The 17,191-nt window shown below is 40.3% G+C and overlaps 1 long non-coding RNA gene across 1 annotated transcript in view; it reads left to right on the top strand.

The window, feature by feature from the left end:
• The window catches only part of LOC144326975 (uncharacterized), a 52,371-nt gene extending 36,193 nt beyond the window's left edge, over positions 1–16,178 (top strand). The window contains exon 3 of the long non-coding RNA XR_013391920.1: positions 15,979–16,178. This is a non-coding gene — a long non-coding RNA (uncharacterized LOC144326975). The remainder of the gene's footprint in view (positions 1–15,978) is intronic.
• Positions 16,179–17,191: the final 1,013 nt, after the last annotated feature.

Raw genomic sequence — 17,191 nt, 5'->3', positions numbered from 1 at the left:
TTTTTTTTGCTGCTGCATCACACTGTTGATTCATGTTAAGCTTGTGGTCCACCAAGACCCCTAGATCCTTTTCACATGTACTACTAGTAAGCCAGATGTCCCCCATCCTATATTTGTGCATCTGGTTCTTCCTGCCTAGGTGCAGAACCTTACATTTGTCCCTATTGAAATTCATTTTGTTAGCTTGGGCCCAGTTCTCCAATCTGTTAAGGTCATTTTGAATTCTGATTCTGTCTTCATTAGCTACCCGTCCCAGTTTGGTGTCATCTGCAAATTGGATGAGCATCCCCTCAGTTCCTTGATCCAAGTCATTTATAAAGACTTCATACAACAATGGGCTCAGGACAGAACCTTGCGGCACCCCACTTGTCGCTTAATGAGGAGGAACCATTAATGAGTACTCTTTGGGTTCGGTCAGTCAACCAGCTACAAATCCACCTAACAGTTACCTTCTTCAACCCACATTTTACCAGCTTCCTCACAAGAATATAATGGGGGACTTTGTCAAAAGCCTTACTGAAATCAAGATACACTATGTCCACAGCATTTCCCTGATCCACCAAGTTTGTAATTCCATCAAAAAAAGAAATCAAATTGGTTTGTCATGACTTATTTTTGAGAAACCCATGCTGGGTCTTAGTAATCACAGCTGTCTTTGTGGCAGCTGTGTTATGTCATGGGAATGTAAGAAGTTCTCACAGTGGCCAACCAAAACCTGTTGGCATCAGCACTCTCCAAACCTGCTATTCCCAGCAACTGGTATTCAGAGGCAAATCCAGGTTTCATTATAAGAATGATTACCAGACTCCATGCACTGTAACTTTATATCTTAGCTCTCTAATTCTTTACATCAATCTAAAATTCTGAATGATGACCAACTCCCCCGCCCCACCCCGCTACACAAATATGGAAATTTGAAAATGCCTGCAAATATATCCAAACCTAATTTCATTCTGTTTTCCCATCTTACTTTGGGGCTTTGCACATTTAATTTCTTTCACTCTGCTGGAGAATTAATGTTTATTTCACTGAGCTGAGGGAATAAGCTTGGTTATTAGAGAAGGACCTGACATAAATGAAAATGCAGCATAATGCTGGGGAGGAACTGGTTGACTTTCTGAAATTGGAATTAGAGAACCCAGCCCAAGCTGGTAGAGAAATGTTATCTGCTCTAAACTTTTATTTCCTTCTCTTTAAAGGAAAGGTTGGCTTTGTTGAAGTTCTAGCCAGTTCTTTTTATTGAAAGAGAGAGAAAGAAAGTAATAGATTAGAAATCACATCATGTTGGTTTTCTTTTGGTCTTCCTGTGGGTTAACCAATAGCAAATAATAGGCTCATTCTGTTTTAAAAGAATCCAGGAAATAAAATGGCTTTTCTTGGAAAATACATAGTTTTAATTGTCTGAAGGCTCATTTTGTGCCTGTGTAAAAGTACTGGATTGGCTATTCACTATCTTATCACACCTAGGAACCTGATGTTCCTCTTGCGGCAGAATTGTTGTTGTTGTTGTTGTTGTATAGAGCTCTCCATCCCCAGCAGGAGGAAGACATTGCAATACAAATCCTGGTCATCCTACTCTTGTATCGTTCAGCATTGTGCCAGTCTCCTAAGAATCGTAGCATTTCTATGAGAGCTTCACAGTGCTTGTGGGATTTGCACCATATCATATCAACACTGAATCCTTCTCTGTGCTGAAGAGTACAGACACATTTCATGAAGGATTTGGAAAGCAGATAGCAAATCTTGATAGGCTACTGCAGTATTTGGTGATAATGTGTGACAACTGACTAGTTGGATGCTGTGGTTATACTCACTGGGCAAATCAGATGCACCACTGGATAAAACATTGCTTGATGTTTCAGGGCTTGCATTGGAAGATCACAAAGACCATTGTTATTTTGTTTTTTTTTAAATAAATTTTTATTGATTTTCCAAACACATAATAAAAACAAACAACACACAAAACAAAAACATACAAACATATAAACATGTATAATTTCATAATCTTATTTTCATACACCTTACTTCCCGGACTTCCCCATACCTCCCCTTTTCTGCATCCTTGTTTTACATTTCTTCAGCAACTCCTCCAATTAACTAATTATTTAATTCTCTTTCATTAGATTCTTTTTTCTTTAACTTATTGATTACAGCTGCAAGTCTCTATTTCTTAGTTCCTTAACATCTTAACACTCCTCAATTTTACAGCAATTTTTAAGATATATTTTAAATTTCTTCCAGTCTTCTTCCACTGTCTCTTTCCCCTGGTCACGGATTCTGCCGGTCATCTCTGCCAGTCTCATATAGTCAATCACCTTCGTCTGCCATTCTTCCAGAGTGGGTAGTTCTTGTGTCTTCCAATACTTTGCCAGAAGAATTCTTGCTGCTGTAGTGGCATACATGAAAAACGTCCTATCCTTCTTTGACACCAATTGGCCAACCATGCCCAGGAGAAAAGCCTCAGGTTTCTTAGGAAAGGTCCACTTAAGGACTTTCTTGATTTCATTATAGATCATTTCCCAAAAGGCTTTAATCTTCGGGCAGGTCCACCAAAGGTGATAAAAGGTACCTTCAGTCTCATTACATTTCCAGCATTTATTATTGGGCGAATGGTAAATTTTTGCAAGCTTGACTGGGGTCATGTACCACCTGTAAATCATGTTCATTATGTTTTCTCTTAAGGCATTACATGCCGTAAACTTAACACCGGTGGTCCATAACTGTTCCCAGTCAGCAAACATAATGTCATGACCAATGTCTTGTGCCCATTTAATCATAGCTGATTTCACCGTTTCATCCTGTGTATTCCATTTCAACAGCAAATTATACATTCTTGACAAGTTCTTAGTATTGGGTTCTAACAGTTCTGTTTCTAATTTTGACCTCTCCATCTGGAAGCCTATTTTCCTGTCCTGTTTAAATATCTCATTTATCTGAAGGTAATGCAACCAGTCTCCTACTTTGGACTTTAATTTCTCATAACTCTGTAATTTAACTTTTTCACCATCTTGTTCTAAAATTTCATAGTATTTTGGCCATTTAGACTCCATGTTAAGTTTTTTCACCTCTTTAGCTTCCATTGGTGACAACCACCTGGGAGTTTTACTTTCCAATAAATCTTTATACCGCATCGAAACATTGTATAATGCTTTCCTAACAATATGGTTTTTGAAACCTTTATGCAGTTTTGCCTTGTCATACCATATATATGCATGCCAACCAAATCTATTATCAAACCCTTCCAGATCCAAAATGTCTGTATTCTCAAGAAGCAGCCAATGTTTCAACCAGCAGAAAGCTGCCGATTCATAGTAGAGTCTTAAGTCCGGCAGGGCAAACCCCCCTCTATCTTTTGCATCAGTTAAAATCTTAAATTTTATTCTGGGCTTTTTGCCCTGCCAGACAAATTTAGATATGTCTTTCTGCCACTTCTTGAAACAGTCCATCTTGTCCAAAATCTGCAACGTCTGGAATAAAAACAACATTCTAGGCAATACAATCATCTTGATGACAGCAATTTGGCCTAACAAGGAAAGTCTCAACCTTGACCATATTTCTAGATCTTTCTTTACTTCTGTCCAACATTTGTCATAATTGTCCTTAAATAAGTTCACATTCTTAGATGTTAAGTTTACCCCCAGGTACTTCACTTTTTCGTTATCACTAAGCCTGTTTCACTCTGAAACTTCTCTTTTTCAGCCAATGTTAGATTTTTCTCCAACACTTTCGTTTTCTGTTTGTTCAGTTTAAATCCTGCTACTTGACCAAATGTCTCAATTAGTTCTAATACTCTTTTAGTACTAGTATCTGGCTGTTGCAAGGTCAATACTAGGTCATCTACAAATGCCCTTAGCTTGTAATGTCTGGCTCCGACCTGAACTCCTTTAACCAACTGGTCCCCTCTGATCATGTTTAACAAAACCTCCAGGACTGATATAAAGAGTAAAGGGGATATTGGGCATCCCTGTCGTGTACCTTTTTCTATGGGTATTTCTTCCGTAACCACATTATTTACAATTAACTTTGCTTTTTGTTTAGAATATATTGCACCTATACTGTTTTCAAAACCTTGGCCTACCCCCATCCCTTGGAGATTCTTCTTCATAAAGCTCCAGCAAATATTATCAAAGGCTTTCTCCGCGTCCACAAAAATTAAAACAGCTTTCCTATTAATGTCCACTTCTAACAGTTCCAAAATGTCTATAATGTTCCTCACATTATCTGACATATGTCTCCCTGGAAGAAAGCCAGTTTGGTCCTTATGAATCTCCCCTACCAACACTCTCTTCAGTCTTTTTGCCAAAATGTCTGCAAAAATATTGTAATCCACATTAAGTAGTGATATAGGGCGGTAGTGTTTAACCTGGTTCTTTTCAGTCTCAGTTTTCGGTATAAGTGAAATAAAAGCTTCTTTCCACGATTCAGGTGCCTTTTTCCCCTCCAAAATTTCGATACAAACTTCCTTCAGTGGTTGTATTAGCCATTCCTTCAACGCTTTGTAATATCTAGCGGTCAAACCATCTGGTCCTGGAGATTTTCCCAGTTGCATATTCTGAATGGCACCCTCTATTTCTTGTCCTGTTATTTTCTCATTCAAAATCATTTTGCTTTGCTCTGAAATTTTTGGTAATCCATATTTCTTAATAAACTCTTCTATTTCCTGTTCGTTGACTGGCCCTTGTGCATATAATTTCCTGAAGAAACTTTGAAAACAATTACTTATTGTTATTTTGAGTCCTATGGGCCCCTTAAGAGATTAATTCTGCCTATTCTGCTTTCTCACAGCAAGTTACCGTATATGCTGAGATGGTACTGTATGGGAATTTTAATCTTTAAACTGCTTTAAGCAGGAACCCATGGTGACTGCTGTAGGGATCGTCTGCTAGTGTTGGCGCTATCCATGTTGCTTGCTTGCCACATATAGATGAGGAAATGTCAAGGCCACAGCTGTATCAAGGCCAATGATCCAGTAGGGATCTTCATTTGTTTTTAATGAATTAAAATGTCCATCTGAGTGGCTGCAAAACCTTGTATCATTTTATTGTGCATTTCTACAGTGGTTCCCTTCTCCCTCTTCCTCGCTGTCTTGCTATCACAAACTGTAACGGCTATTGTTTAGTTGGCATTTTGGGAAGATCACTGGAGCAATGCAGATATAATTATTTGTGGATGATATGACTCTGAATACACAATCGACTTCAAAGAATCAAAGAATTGTAGAATTGGAAGGGATCCTAATGGTCATCTAGTCCAAACCCCTTTCTTTGACACTCTGTTTTTCTCATGGAAGTCCACTTCTCATCAGCACAATAAATAATAGTATTGAACTTCTGAATAAGAGCCTCATTTTTGTAAGACTGATTCTGGCTGCCTTGGCAGTTGACAAAAAGCTCCCTTTTTGTAGCTTCACTAGGAATTTGCAACATCTATATGGTACACATGGGACCAGTTAGCTGCAAAAGAGGCTTCTTAATGTAAGATAAAGGGTGAAATGATGGGTCCACATCTGTTTCCTAGGCACAAGCTTGGGTGACATTATAAACTGAAAAGGGCACCAAGCTTTTGTTGATTGCGCTCCTCTCTCTGGAAATACTGCTCTATACAGAACCAAAGTTAAAATGTATGTAAATCACACTTAGAGGATCTTAAAAAATGCATTTTACCTTATTATAATGCCACATGCTGTCTTTGCCAGATGCCTTTGGGATATGTGTACCAGGACACATATCTATTCTAGAACTTAACAGCATTTTATAAAGTATTTCCAGCACCCTTGAAAAAGGCCACTTAAAAAAGCAATACAAAAAACATAACACTGCCCGCTAAAGATACAATAAGTAGTAGCACATAGATGTGGGTGTCTAATGACAAAATCCTAAACATTTTGCTTGGAATAATATCCCACTTTTCATGGCTTTTCCTGGTGTCTTTGGCCATAGGGATAAGGTCTTCTTGACAGTGACACCAAACTGTAGAGCTCCTTTGACCAAGAGGCATATTGGACCTTTTCTCTTGCCTTTCTCTAGCAGATGGCAAAAACCCCACCTTTTTCTGAGTTGTTTGTGAAAACTGGAATTGTTCCAGCCCCTAATGTTTGTCAGTCTCCTGTTCTGTTTGAAATGCTTGTACTTCAGCCTGTTCTCCTGATGTTATGGGCTGTATTTTTATTCTGTAGTATGCATATGTCTTTTAAGCTATTTGTACACTGCTTTGGCAGCCTCTGGCCCAAGCCGCAGTACAGTATTAAAATACATTTGCCAATTCTCACCGTTGCTCTGCGCCTGGCTTCCTCTGGAACTTTTCACCCTCCATCTCTCAGCAGCTTTTCCTGGCTGATGTGTGGTGTCAGGCCCACACATTTTCTGCTTCCTTTCATTCTTGAAGTCAGGAAGAAAACACTACCGCTTCAGCAGGCAACGTTTTCAACACATGAAATCTGTTTTCCCAGGTGCTTGGCTACATGGAGGTTCTCATCACTGTGCCATTTGAATGTGCATGATTAAAACCTTTTAAGTTATAGGTGATCTTCCAAACTCCTCAATATCTTATCCTCCCAGAGCCTGATATTTATATAATCTCTTCCGAGCACTAATAGAGAGGCAGAGTAAGCTCAGCATGTTTATTTGTCTTGTGGCTTATGCAATCTGTATTCACTCCCTCCCTTTCCAACCACCTCAAAAGAAGGTTCTCTCTCTTTCTCCCCTTTGACAAAAGGTGCTGTTCATAGCAGCCAGAGATAGACTTCTAACAGCTAAAAATTAGCAGTATAGCATCTGAAGGGAAAATTCACATAGAATACAACAGCTTGAGACCCGACTGTGAACCTAGAGAAACACAGGTCAATAAAATAAAATAAAATACTGCAGGTCATAAAGGAAGCTGTGTGGTACAATGGTACCTCGGGTTACAGACGCTTCAGGTTACAGACGCTTCAGGTTACAGACTCTGCTAACCCAGAAATATTACCTCGGGTTAAGAACTTTGCTTCAGGATAAGAACAGAAATTGTGCAGCGGTGGCACAGCAGCAGCAGCAGGAGGCCCCATTAGCTAAAGTGGTGCTTCAGGTTAAGAACAGTTTCAGGTTAAGAACAGACCTCCAGAACGAATTAAGTTCTTAACCCGAGGTACCACTGTAATGTTTTCCCTAAACAAGTTAGATAAGAGCTGCTGCATGAAGCGGCAGAATGGATAGGATGAGTACAGCAAAGTTTCAGGCACAGAGGGAAGGAAAAGCAGTGCTTTAATGGCAAAGAGGTAAACGTCTCTCAGGACCCTTTGCAGTTTCCTCTCCCAAGGGCCTCACAGGGCACAGGGCTCCCCCTAGCAATTGGCAGACTGCCTGGTTATTGAGATGAAATTTTGTCTGCAGCTAATAATTGCAGTCACGGGCAGGACTTTCACTCAGTGCCATTGTCTCAATCTACAATATATCTCCTGTGAACTAAGCTCTCAGACTAACAGCCTACATCTGGTCTGAAAGATGGCACAGAGAGCTACCCTTGCTAATTGGCACCCTGGACAAGTTTTATGGTCAAAACTTTCATATTGCTGTAAAACTGTTCTTTGATTGTACCACTTCTGATTGTTGTAGAGGGAGAAGGCATGAGAGAATAGCCACTAAGAGCAGATTTCTGTGTTCATTGAAGTATTTCCCCACGTCAGCCATGTAATTCCCCATTTGCAAAATGGTAGACTCTGGGAGCAGTTTTACTATGCAATAAGCTGGTTTTTGAGGGAACTTAAGCTGTACATATGTGCATGAATCTGACTCTTAGTTGTAGAATTGTTGATATGTGCATGACTTTAGGGGATACTTGACACAAAGGGCCATTCCAGACTGCTGTTTTGCTGCAGGTGTAGTCTGCAGTATATTCTTGACACAGAGGCAGGTTTAGGGGAGTGTTAACGGAAAAATCTGAGGGCTCCCTTGGACAAAAACAAAGACACCAACCAGGATAACTTGGAGCAAAACAGCAGCCTGTAGGCTTGGCCTTTATTGAACTGTTGCAACAGGGTGCTCCCCTCACTTGCAGGAGAAAGGAAGGACACAGAAAAAATGGTGTGCAAGGTCTTATAAAGACTTTTGAAATTCCCATCCTGTAGATCAAGACCACCCCCAGAAACATCATACATACATCACAGAAAGGAGGGGTTGAGGGAGGAGTTGTGGTGGTAACCTGAGTGTCCTGTCACCTGGCTGGTTCCCCCTTTCCCCCTCCCCATGAGTACTCTCCAGGTGACAGAGGGGAGTTTGCAGTTTCCTGCCCCCAGAGGGAAGAGCTGATTATTGTCCTTTATTCCAGTCCGTGCTGAATCCACTCCCATATGCAAGTTCTTTGTGATCTTGATGGTCTTCTGTCTAGGACCATCAGGGTTGGCATAGCAACTGGGCTGGGCTCCTGTGAATGTGCTGGTATGCTGAAGTGATTATGGCTGCCCTGTATCAAACCTCCCCCATTTTGTAGTCCTTCCTTCATGGAGTAAAATAAAAGTGGAACAGTGCAAATCCAATGTATGGTTGATTTTCTATGAATTTATAACAGAAGTGTAGCATATGTAGTGTGTGAGTGTGAGTGTGTGTGAAGTTTGTACAAACTGAATGATGGGGGGGGGGGTGTTTTTCCTGCGACAGGAGCATGTTCGGTTCGGTCACACTGGAAACGGAGCCTCAAGGGCACTGCAGGAGATGCTACAACTATGATATAGAATGGAGTGCAAGAGACAGGGGACAGTGTTAGAAACTGAGATATGAAAGCTAGGAGCTAAATGGCACCTTAAACCTAGGTTATGGGTGCAACAGTGAAATGTCTAGGCATGTTTTTTTTTTTAATATAACAATAATACAAAGCTGAAAATGAATGAACTGCAGCTAAAATATTATGATCATTTGTCGCATGGTCTAATCTTTCCCCTTCCCACCCCCCTAATAATCTTAAGAGGGTCTCTTCTCCAGTCTTCAGAGAGTAGTGGAAGTGGGGAGGCAGAAAAAGGTCCTCCTTTCCTTCCACTCTACAGTTTTAGTCTTAGGCTCAGTACTGCACCCAGAGCTCAGAAACTGCTCGCACTAATGATATTCTCTGTCACAAAATGCGCCTAGAACAATGGGAGTTCCGAACACTGGTGGGGGGCACCAAAATTTGGCATCGCCCAGGGTGCCACTGAAATTTGAGATCTCAAGGTTCGTCACTGCTTGACATAATAATAGTGTGTTAGCGGTGGACTTACTCTGTTTTATCAGTAGTTCTGTGAGGGTGCTCCAAAGCTAGCATATTATTGCTGTCCAGAGGAGCTATAGTGTAACAAAAGTGGAAGAAAAATATACCTTAACATTTGTGGTATAAAAAGTCACAGGAGTTTAGCAGGGAGTTACATCTGGTTGGCCAATGTGGAATGAAAGATGTTGAACGAGATGGACACTTGGTCTGATCCTGCCACAGCACTTGTGTTCTTAAGATAGGCAGCAGGTAAACAATGTTACTTCTGGATTCTTAGAATAAGACAGATTTTGGTGACCTCAGATTTCCTCTGAACTCCATTCCTCTGATTGTTTTTGATGACCTAGTCCTATTAGATAAATAGGACTGCACTTTATATCGATCTGACCTTTAAAGTATAGTAATGTAGGGTTCGCCAAAATAGCATTTGTCTTTAGAAAACATGATTGAGATCCTCCACCAGGTTACTCTGAGAGAAATTACACCTTCTGGTAGAAGCAGTGCCTTCCAAATAAATAATATGATGTTTATGGGGGTTGTCCTTCTACAACAGTGTTTCCCATTGTGGGCGATATTGCCCCCTGGGGGGTGCTGGAACGATTCAGGGGGGCGGTAGTAGCCTCGGGTGCAATTGGGGGAGGTTGAATAAAAATAAGGGGGCAGTGGAAGCATAAAGAAAGCAGAGAAGAAAATAAAATTTTGAAAAACTGTTCATGCATGTTTCATCTGTTGTGTGATGCCACTTACTGGCAGGTCGAGTGCTGTTGTGGGACGGTGACAACGCCTCCCCTGGATCTGGCAGTTGTGCTGGAGATGAGGGGTTTTCCCAGGCCTGGGAAGTGAATTGCAGCTTGCCTGCCTATTTGGCCAATAGCAGGCGGGCTGCAGCTTCAAGGTGTCTTATTTGCAACATCTTTCTTTACTACGTTGTAGGATGTAGGTAGAAATTTAGATACATAAAAGAATGCAAATTTGTTACTGCATCTTCCTGTTTGTTCACTGAGTATCCCCCCCCCCCCGAAATGGGGGTGGTAGGCCAAATAAGTTTGGAAACTTCTGTCCTAGAGGCTTGCAGATTCCCCATCCCTGTTTTGAGGATAGAAATATATCTTTTTCTACTTAAGGATTAAATCAGGAGGCTCAACATCTTTTAGGATGAAGCTTTAGGTTTGTATCTGAAATGCATATTGAAATTGGGTTCTAAAGAAAAATGCTACTTGTTAGGTCTTTTCTGAAATGCGTTTCCTTCTTCTCTGTTGCTTCATGCATTTCCAGTATTGGTTAGCTCTCAGTGTTAACTTTAAACAACAACTTAGTTCTGTTACACAAAGATTAATACTACCATGATTGCTCCATCCGATTTAAAAATAAAATAAAATCTCTCTTTCCATTGTACTGAGCTTGTCTGACTAGATTGAATTGGTTCTTTATTTTTCCCCTTTGCAATCACAATTCCCAAATATTAAGTCCTCCAATATCCTGCATCCTTTATATCAGTGTGTGCTGTTGCTCAGCAACAGAAGATTTGCTCTTTAAGAATTACCCAGGGTTTCTACAGTCAGTTTTCCAAGCTGTGCAGTGAGGAAGCAGCAATGCCCTCAGTATTTTGAAACCATGCCCATGCTTAGTTTAAATGCTTTATTAATGGCTTCTGCAATTGGGATCCACTAAATAGTGAGCTGTCTGTTAAGCACTTTACTATCGTTATTCTTCATTGTAATTTTTGTCTCATTTGGTAGATTTGATAACATTTGCTGCATTTTTATCCAATTATAATTTTTCTAATTGGATTGAAGCTGCTATGGGAATCCCTTTCAAATCAGCAAATATTCAATTTTCCAGTGTTTGCAGTGCGATCCTATGCATAACTTCATTGTTGTTGGCATCTGTCTGTCTCAGACAATGGAGTACACCTTCAGGGATGAAGTCAAACTGCTGTGTTAGCAGCACCGAAGTGACTTCCCTGGGGTGCAAGCCTGGGCAGTGTATATGGAGGTCCTGGGCTGCCCGGGCAACAAGGCTGCCCTCTTGGCCTCACTGATATGGTTATAAGTATCATAAGTGCTGCTTGGCCAACAGGGATTGAAGTACACCTGTGAGTAACACTTTCACCACTGGAAGTTCCCCCACCCACATGCACTGTGAGAAAGATCTGCCATTGTAGTTGTTCCGCTGGTGATGTTATGCTAGCAGAGTGGAGGAGAACAGGACATGTCAGGGATTTGCTGCAGGTTACATGCCCTGTACTAAACCCTTTCATTTCCCCACTGTGTCCCCAGAAAAGGCACAACTCTAGTTAATTAGTAAATAATTCACTCCCAGTGGAAGGGACAACCTCTCAGTCTGCCAGCAGGTAAATGGCAGGGCAATGGATGTGACGACTCGTTGCAAATAAAAATCTTATGAAACCAAGATTGCTCAATAAAGTAATTTCCATTGTAGTAACTCCCAAGTCTACCACTAGTTCATCACCTGTGACCCATAATATAACTGCTTTGAAACTCCAAAAATATTTTCACTACATTGTAACTTGATAGCAGGCAATAATACTAACTTAACCAAGTTCCTTCTTCAGAAGACTTCTTAAGTCTTCTTTACTCTTCCAGAGATATGAATGCAAAAGTGAACAAATATCCCCCTGGGTGGGTCCCTTCCAACTCTATAGTTTTATGATTCTGTGTTGGCAATTACTGATGAGAAAATGCTGTGCTGAAAGGAAATAACAAGGACAAGGTGAAAAAGTCAGACAAGAGGTCAGCTATATTATGTCAAGCTTAGTATGAGATTGACTACAATTCATATTTTGATCATTTCTGCATGATCATAGGCAACAATCCAATAATGAAGGAAAGATTGTTTACTAGGGATTACCAGGCAGCAATAATTCACAAAGTACATTTTAAACTAGGTGAAATGTGTTAAGCACTAGAGCAGAAACTTCTGGGATTACTAATGGACCAACTTTTCTCTAATATCTATGGCACTGTAAAAAGGGGGTATCTGCTCCATTCTGTCTGCAGTTCTTCTTTTTTGCCTTTTCCTCCTGTGGTGTTTTAATATATGAAAGCAAATATTTACAGCATTGTTAGCTGCTTGATGTAACATCTGCTGGTTTGTGAATTACATGTTTTAAAGTGGGTAATAGCTTCACACTGAGTGCTATGTAGGGTAGTAGCAAGTATCTGGAACACATATGCATCTGAACATTTGCGCATAACTATTAAACATAAGAAGAGTTGGACACGACTAAACAACAACAACAACAAATTAAACATTAGAGTTATTGTTAAATGGAAAACTATGTTGTGATGACTGTCTAATCATTGATAGTAAAATGAAAGACACTTCCTTCCCACAGATTCACTCCCACCTTCATCAGGTTGAAAGTTGAAGATGGGGCAGGGGGAGAAAGGTGAGGTAAAAGAGTACTAAGAAGCCACTCCGACTCATAATAATAATTGCACACAGATGCACAGTGCAAGAACACCAGGGCTTTTTCCTAGAAAGTTGTTGAGCTTTTGGGGGGAGGGGGGAGCCATTATTTGCATTATACACATTATTGCATTCACACAATAGTTAGATTCACATCTTGTTTGACTCTTGGAATACTCTGCTGATTATGTAAACTGGCCCTTACATGCTGAAACTTGCTTTCTGAAGAAGTCTAACAATACATGGTCTTGCACCTGGAATCTGCAGCAAATCATTACCAGATCTAACAGGATGTTCCAGGAGAAGGGACTTCCTTAAGGGGGAAGCACAGAGTGGCATAATTGTGTGCCAGTCTTACAGGAACAAATCTCTTTGGGAAGATTCAAGGGACTCAGATTATGCTCATTTTAAATTTTGGAAGCTTGGCTATTTCCTCCCTTTTATGTAAATTGTGTTGCTAGTTTGTTTGATGTTTTCTTCAAGGCCTAAAGCACTTATAAAATATGCCTTGGGATTGAGGCAGAATAAACCGTTAAATCTGGAAACTTTACTTTAGCGTGTTACAAAAACAACAGCCCAAATGCAGAAATCAGTTTTGTTAATTGGGCTTTAGGGGCATATTCTAATCAATTTTCAGGACACCAAGCCAGTATCTTGGAATTAATTTTTTAATTAAGTGTTTATCTACTCCCTGGAAACAAATTCCCAACATGTTCTTCCGGTAGCTTCAGTTTTTAAAAACAAACCAAAACAGATTCCTCTTAAAAGTACTGATGCTCCAAATATTTAGGAAACCCTTCGGCAATGTTCCGGAGCATATGAATTAATTCATAATACATCTTGTCTTTAAAACAACATATGTGCCTCACGCTACAGTGTGATCAGGCAGATGCCATTGGGAATAAGCATTAATTTTATGGGAATTTGCGCACTATTTTTTCTTTTCTTTTCCTCAGGTTGCCTTGAGGAGGGGAGTTTTACCAAGCCTTGATATGCTTGGGCTCCGTTGAATAAAGATTATGCCTGCAATAGCAGAGAGTGACATCCGTAATAGTTCTGTAGTTAGTATGAACATTCAGCATTGCCAAATATACTATTCCTTGAAATAAGGACAAAGTGGCAAGCTTAGCAAAAGCCAAGCTGACTCCAGGTTTCAGAGAGCCGTGGAACAAAAAGTCACTACTAGGATGGTCACTTACAGTGGCATAGCACGGGGGGGTGCAAAATTCTGAGGGGGCGCAATTGGGCACCCCCACGCAGGCACCAGCTTCAGTGGGGATCAGGGGACTGCTGCCTGGCACATCCAACCCGACACTCCTCTCCACGGGTGTTGGGGGAATTTGCCCGCCAAGGGCCACGTCAGCCAGCCAGGCTCCCAACTGCGTAGGTGGGTGGGCAATGCAGTGTGGCCTTGCTTGGCTTCAGTGGCATGGTTGCTCTGGCAGTGGCACTGGCAACCCATGCTATGCCACTGGACCTTTATGCAAGTCAATGCAGAACAAATGTTTCTGAGGAGAAACCATATGAAGCCTTGCTAAAAGTTAAGGGATACCTATCATTCGGTTTCCAAGATGAATAGAAACCCAGTTCTTTCTCCATTTAAGTCAGTCAGTATTTTTGTCATATAACTGCATTTTGTTAAATAAGTTCAGAATAGGATCCTTACTAGGCATCAAGAACAGCCTCGTTCCTCCTTTCAGGAACATAGTTGTCTTGGGTCAGGACCTGCTGATCCTCCATTAATTAACAAGGAAAAGGAGTTGACACCTATGTAGGCTGTTGCCAGGCTGTGCATCACCAGGGCCAGAAACAAAACAAAGCAGATGTCACAGTAGTTGCAATCTGAATGAAATCAAACCTCAATATAAGTCCTTGTTTCTCGTTTTGATTGCTGGCCTTTTGTCATGCAGTTGGATTGTTTGGCCTGCTTTGCTGGGGAAACTGCCAAAAAAAATCTGATCCTGGAGAAAGGTGACAATTAATTAAGCCCTGATGACCGTTAGAGAAGGGATTTTCTAACAAAGACAGCTAATAGAAAGAACCAAATATAATGCTCCTGTTTCTCTCATTACTTGGAAAGAGATGCTTGACATACAGGATATATCATTCTTAACAAAACTTACAGCACACACTTTTCTTTCACACAAAATTCTGCTTTCAGCTTCTCTTTCTACATAGTGGGTTGAAATATTTCTGAAGGGAATAATGCCTCTGCCCATATCAGAGGAAGTGAACCTTTGGATCCAAACCAATATATTTGTAACTCAGCAATGTAAAGCAGGGCATTGAAACTGGGCTCAGGAAGAGATGCAAATTGTACCTATAGTTAGAATAATCCTTCTTCAACTGGGTCCTGTAAGAATCAACCAGAACTTGAGCTAGGATCCCATAGTCTACGCACTGATGGTCCTGGTGGTGAACTTCCTGAGGCAGGCAGAAAATACTAAAATTCTGCTGAATCAGTCTCAGTTCCAGATCTAAGGAAACGTTCTATATAAATTCTAAAGCAATTTTCTATTGTTTAAACTGTATAATACCTTCAAATTCCCTATTCCACATCTCTCTAAGTTCCTCAACTTCTACCTTACCAAAGTCCATTAAGTATTTATAAAAAGCAGCTATGTTAAGTGTTCTGTAAGAATGGTTAACGCATGCATACAGAACTGTAAATAGTGTTATATTAAGGAGAAATGTGCATTAAAACTAATATATTAGTGAAAATAATGTACAACAATATTAGGATAATTTGCATGCAAACATATGTATCATAAAAAAACATGCAAAACTGTGTTTACTAGGAGAATTTGCACTATAATAATGAACCAATTTCAAGAGAATTAAAAATAAATAAATTCACAAATTGGTACAGAAATGCGAAGAACTGAATTTCAGATTGGAAAAATGATGAACAGAGCGCCTAAATTTGCAGATCCTTCCATCTCTAGTATCCATATGAGGCAAATGGCTTGATAGTCTACAAGGGACCTCTGACATATTAAGTTTAATTAATTTGAGAAGATTTATCATCTGTGCTGCTTGAAGCACAATGAGTCCCATGAGCCACAAATAACCTAACTGCACAGGACTGCAGTCCACAGGAATGATGCAACAGGGGGTTCCTGTTCTCAACATGTAATGATTTGTAGCATACCACCTGGTCCTTAGGACTGTTCCAAATCACTGCACTTTGTACTTGGCTGGGAAAGTCTGGACCACCCTATTTGCATGCAGCAAGGCAGTGAGCGCTTCATCATGCGAGGACAAGTAAAAGAGATTTGTTCTAGGTAGCAGAATTTGCCCCTTATCGACTAACCTTCTTGTACATTGCAGGGTACAAATTAATGAACAGCCTTAAATTAAAAGGAGAGAACATCAACCCCCAGATGATGCAAAGATGTGCACCTGCAAACTGTATAAAGCTGGGGGAAATGTCATGGCAGCCAACTGAAGAAGAGGCAAGGGAGAGGAACACAGCAAATACAATGGTAGGGAAAATTCTGTTCCTACTATTTCCAGATGGCTAAGTCTGTTTAAAAGTGTTATTATTATTTTTTTTAATATAATTTTAATTGATTTTTACACAATTTTTCCAACAAAACATAACAAATCCTTGGCTGTCATAGCCTAGGGCTTCCATCAACCCCTTCTAATAGTTTTCTGAACTCCTTTCTAATTATGGATTTTATTACTATGCTTATTGTTTTAAATCCAATCTTACACCAGCTAATCTTAATGCTTCTCACAATAAATTGAATAGTCCTCCTTACAAAACTTCTTGCAATCCTACAAGTGATGTTAAGTAGTTACAGTTGTCTTTCAAATTTCTTCCAGTCCTTTAGGAAAGTCTGGTCCCGCTGGTTTCAAATTTTCCCTGTAAGTCTTGCCAGCTCGACGTAGTCCATCAATTTTATTTGCCACTCTTCTTTTGTTGGCATTTCTTCTTGCTTCCATCTTTGGGCTAATAGTATTCTTGCTGCAGTGGTCGCATATTAAAAGTGTTGTTGTTTTTTGTCTTAAGGGAGACAACATTTAATTACTTATAGATAACAAGAAAACAAAAACTGTAGCATAGACAAGAAAGAATTATGGAAGGATGTTGAGTCCAGATGTTTTCATGTAAGTCAGTAGGAAGTAAGCATCACTTTAAAGAGCACACTGGAATGATCTAAGGCAGTGGTTCCCAAACTGCCCCCCCGACCTCTTGAAAATTGCTGAAGGTTTGTGTTATGTACTGAAGTTCTCACCCTGGGCCAGCAGGGGGATACTGTAGATAGCTCAGGTCCACATATGCAAATAAGGGATCGAAAGTGACGTTCAGTGATTGGATAGTTACAGAAAGTTGTTACAGTTACGTTGTACTGGAGCTCTATATAAGCAGGCTGGCTGAACCCTTCAGTTCAGTTCTGTTCTGACCTGTGAATAAACAAGAGCTGTTTGGAGAATCGCTGTGTCGTCTGATATGTTCACCCACAACTTAACAGTTTGGCAGACAACTTAATGATTTTTCTGCCTATTGTTTAGCAGTTGTAATGTGCTGTGCTAG

The sequence above is a fragment of the Podarcis muralis genome, chromosome 2 (assembly GCF_964188315.1).
Source record: "Podarcis muralis chromosome 2, rPodMur119.hap1.1, whole genome shotgun sequence".
Classification (NCBI taxonomy): domain Eukaryota; kingdom Metazoa; phylum Chordata; class Lepidosauria; order Squamata; family Lacertidae; genus Podarcis; species Podarcis muralis.
The sequence above is the reverse complement of the archived record's forward strand: the minus strand, read 5'-3'. Positions and strand labels throughout refer to the sequence as shown.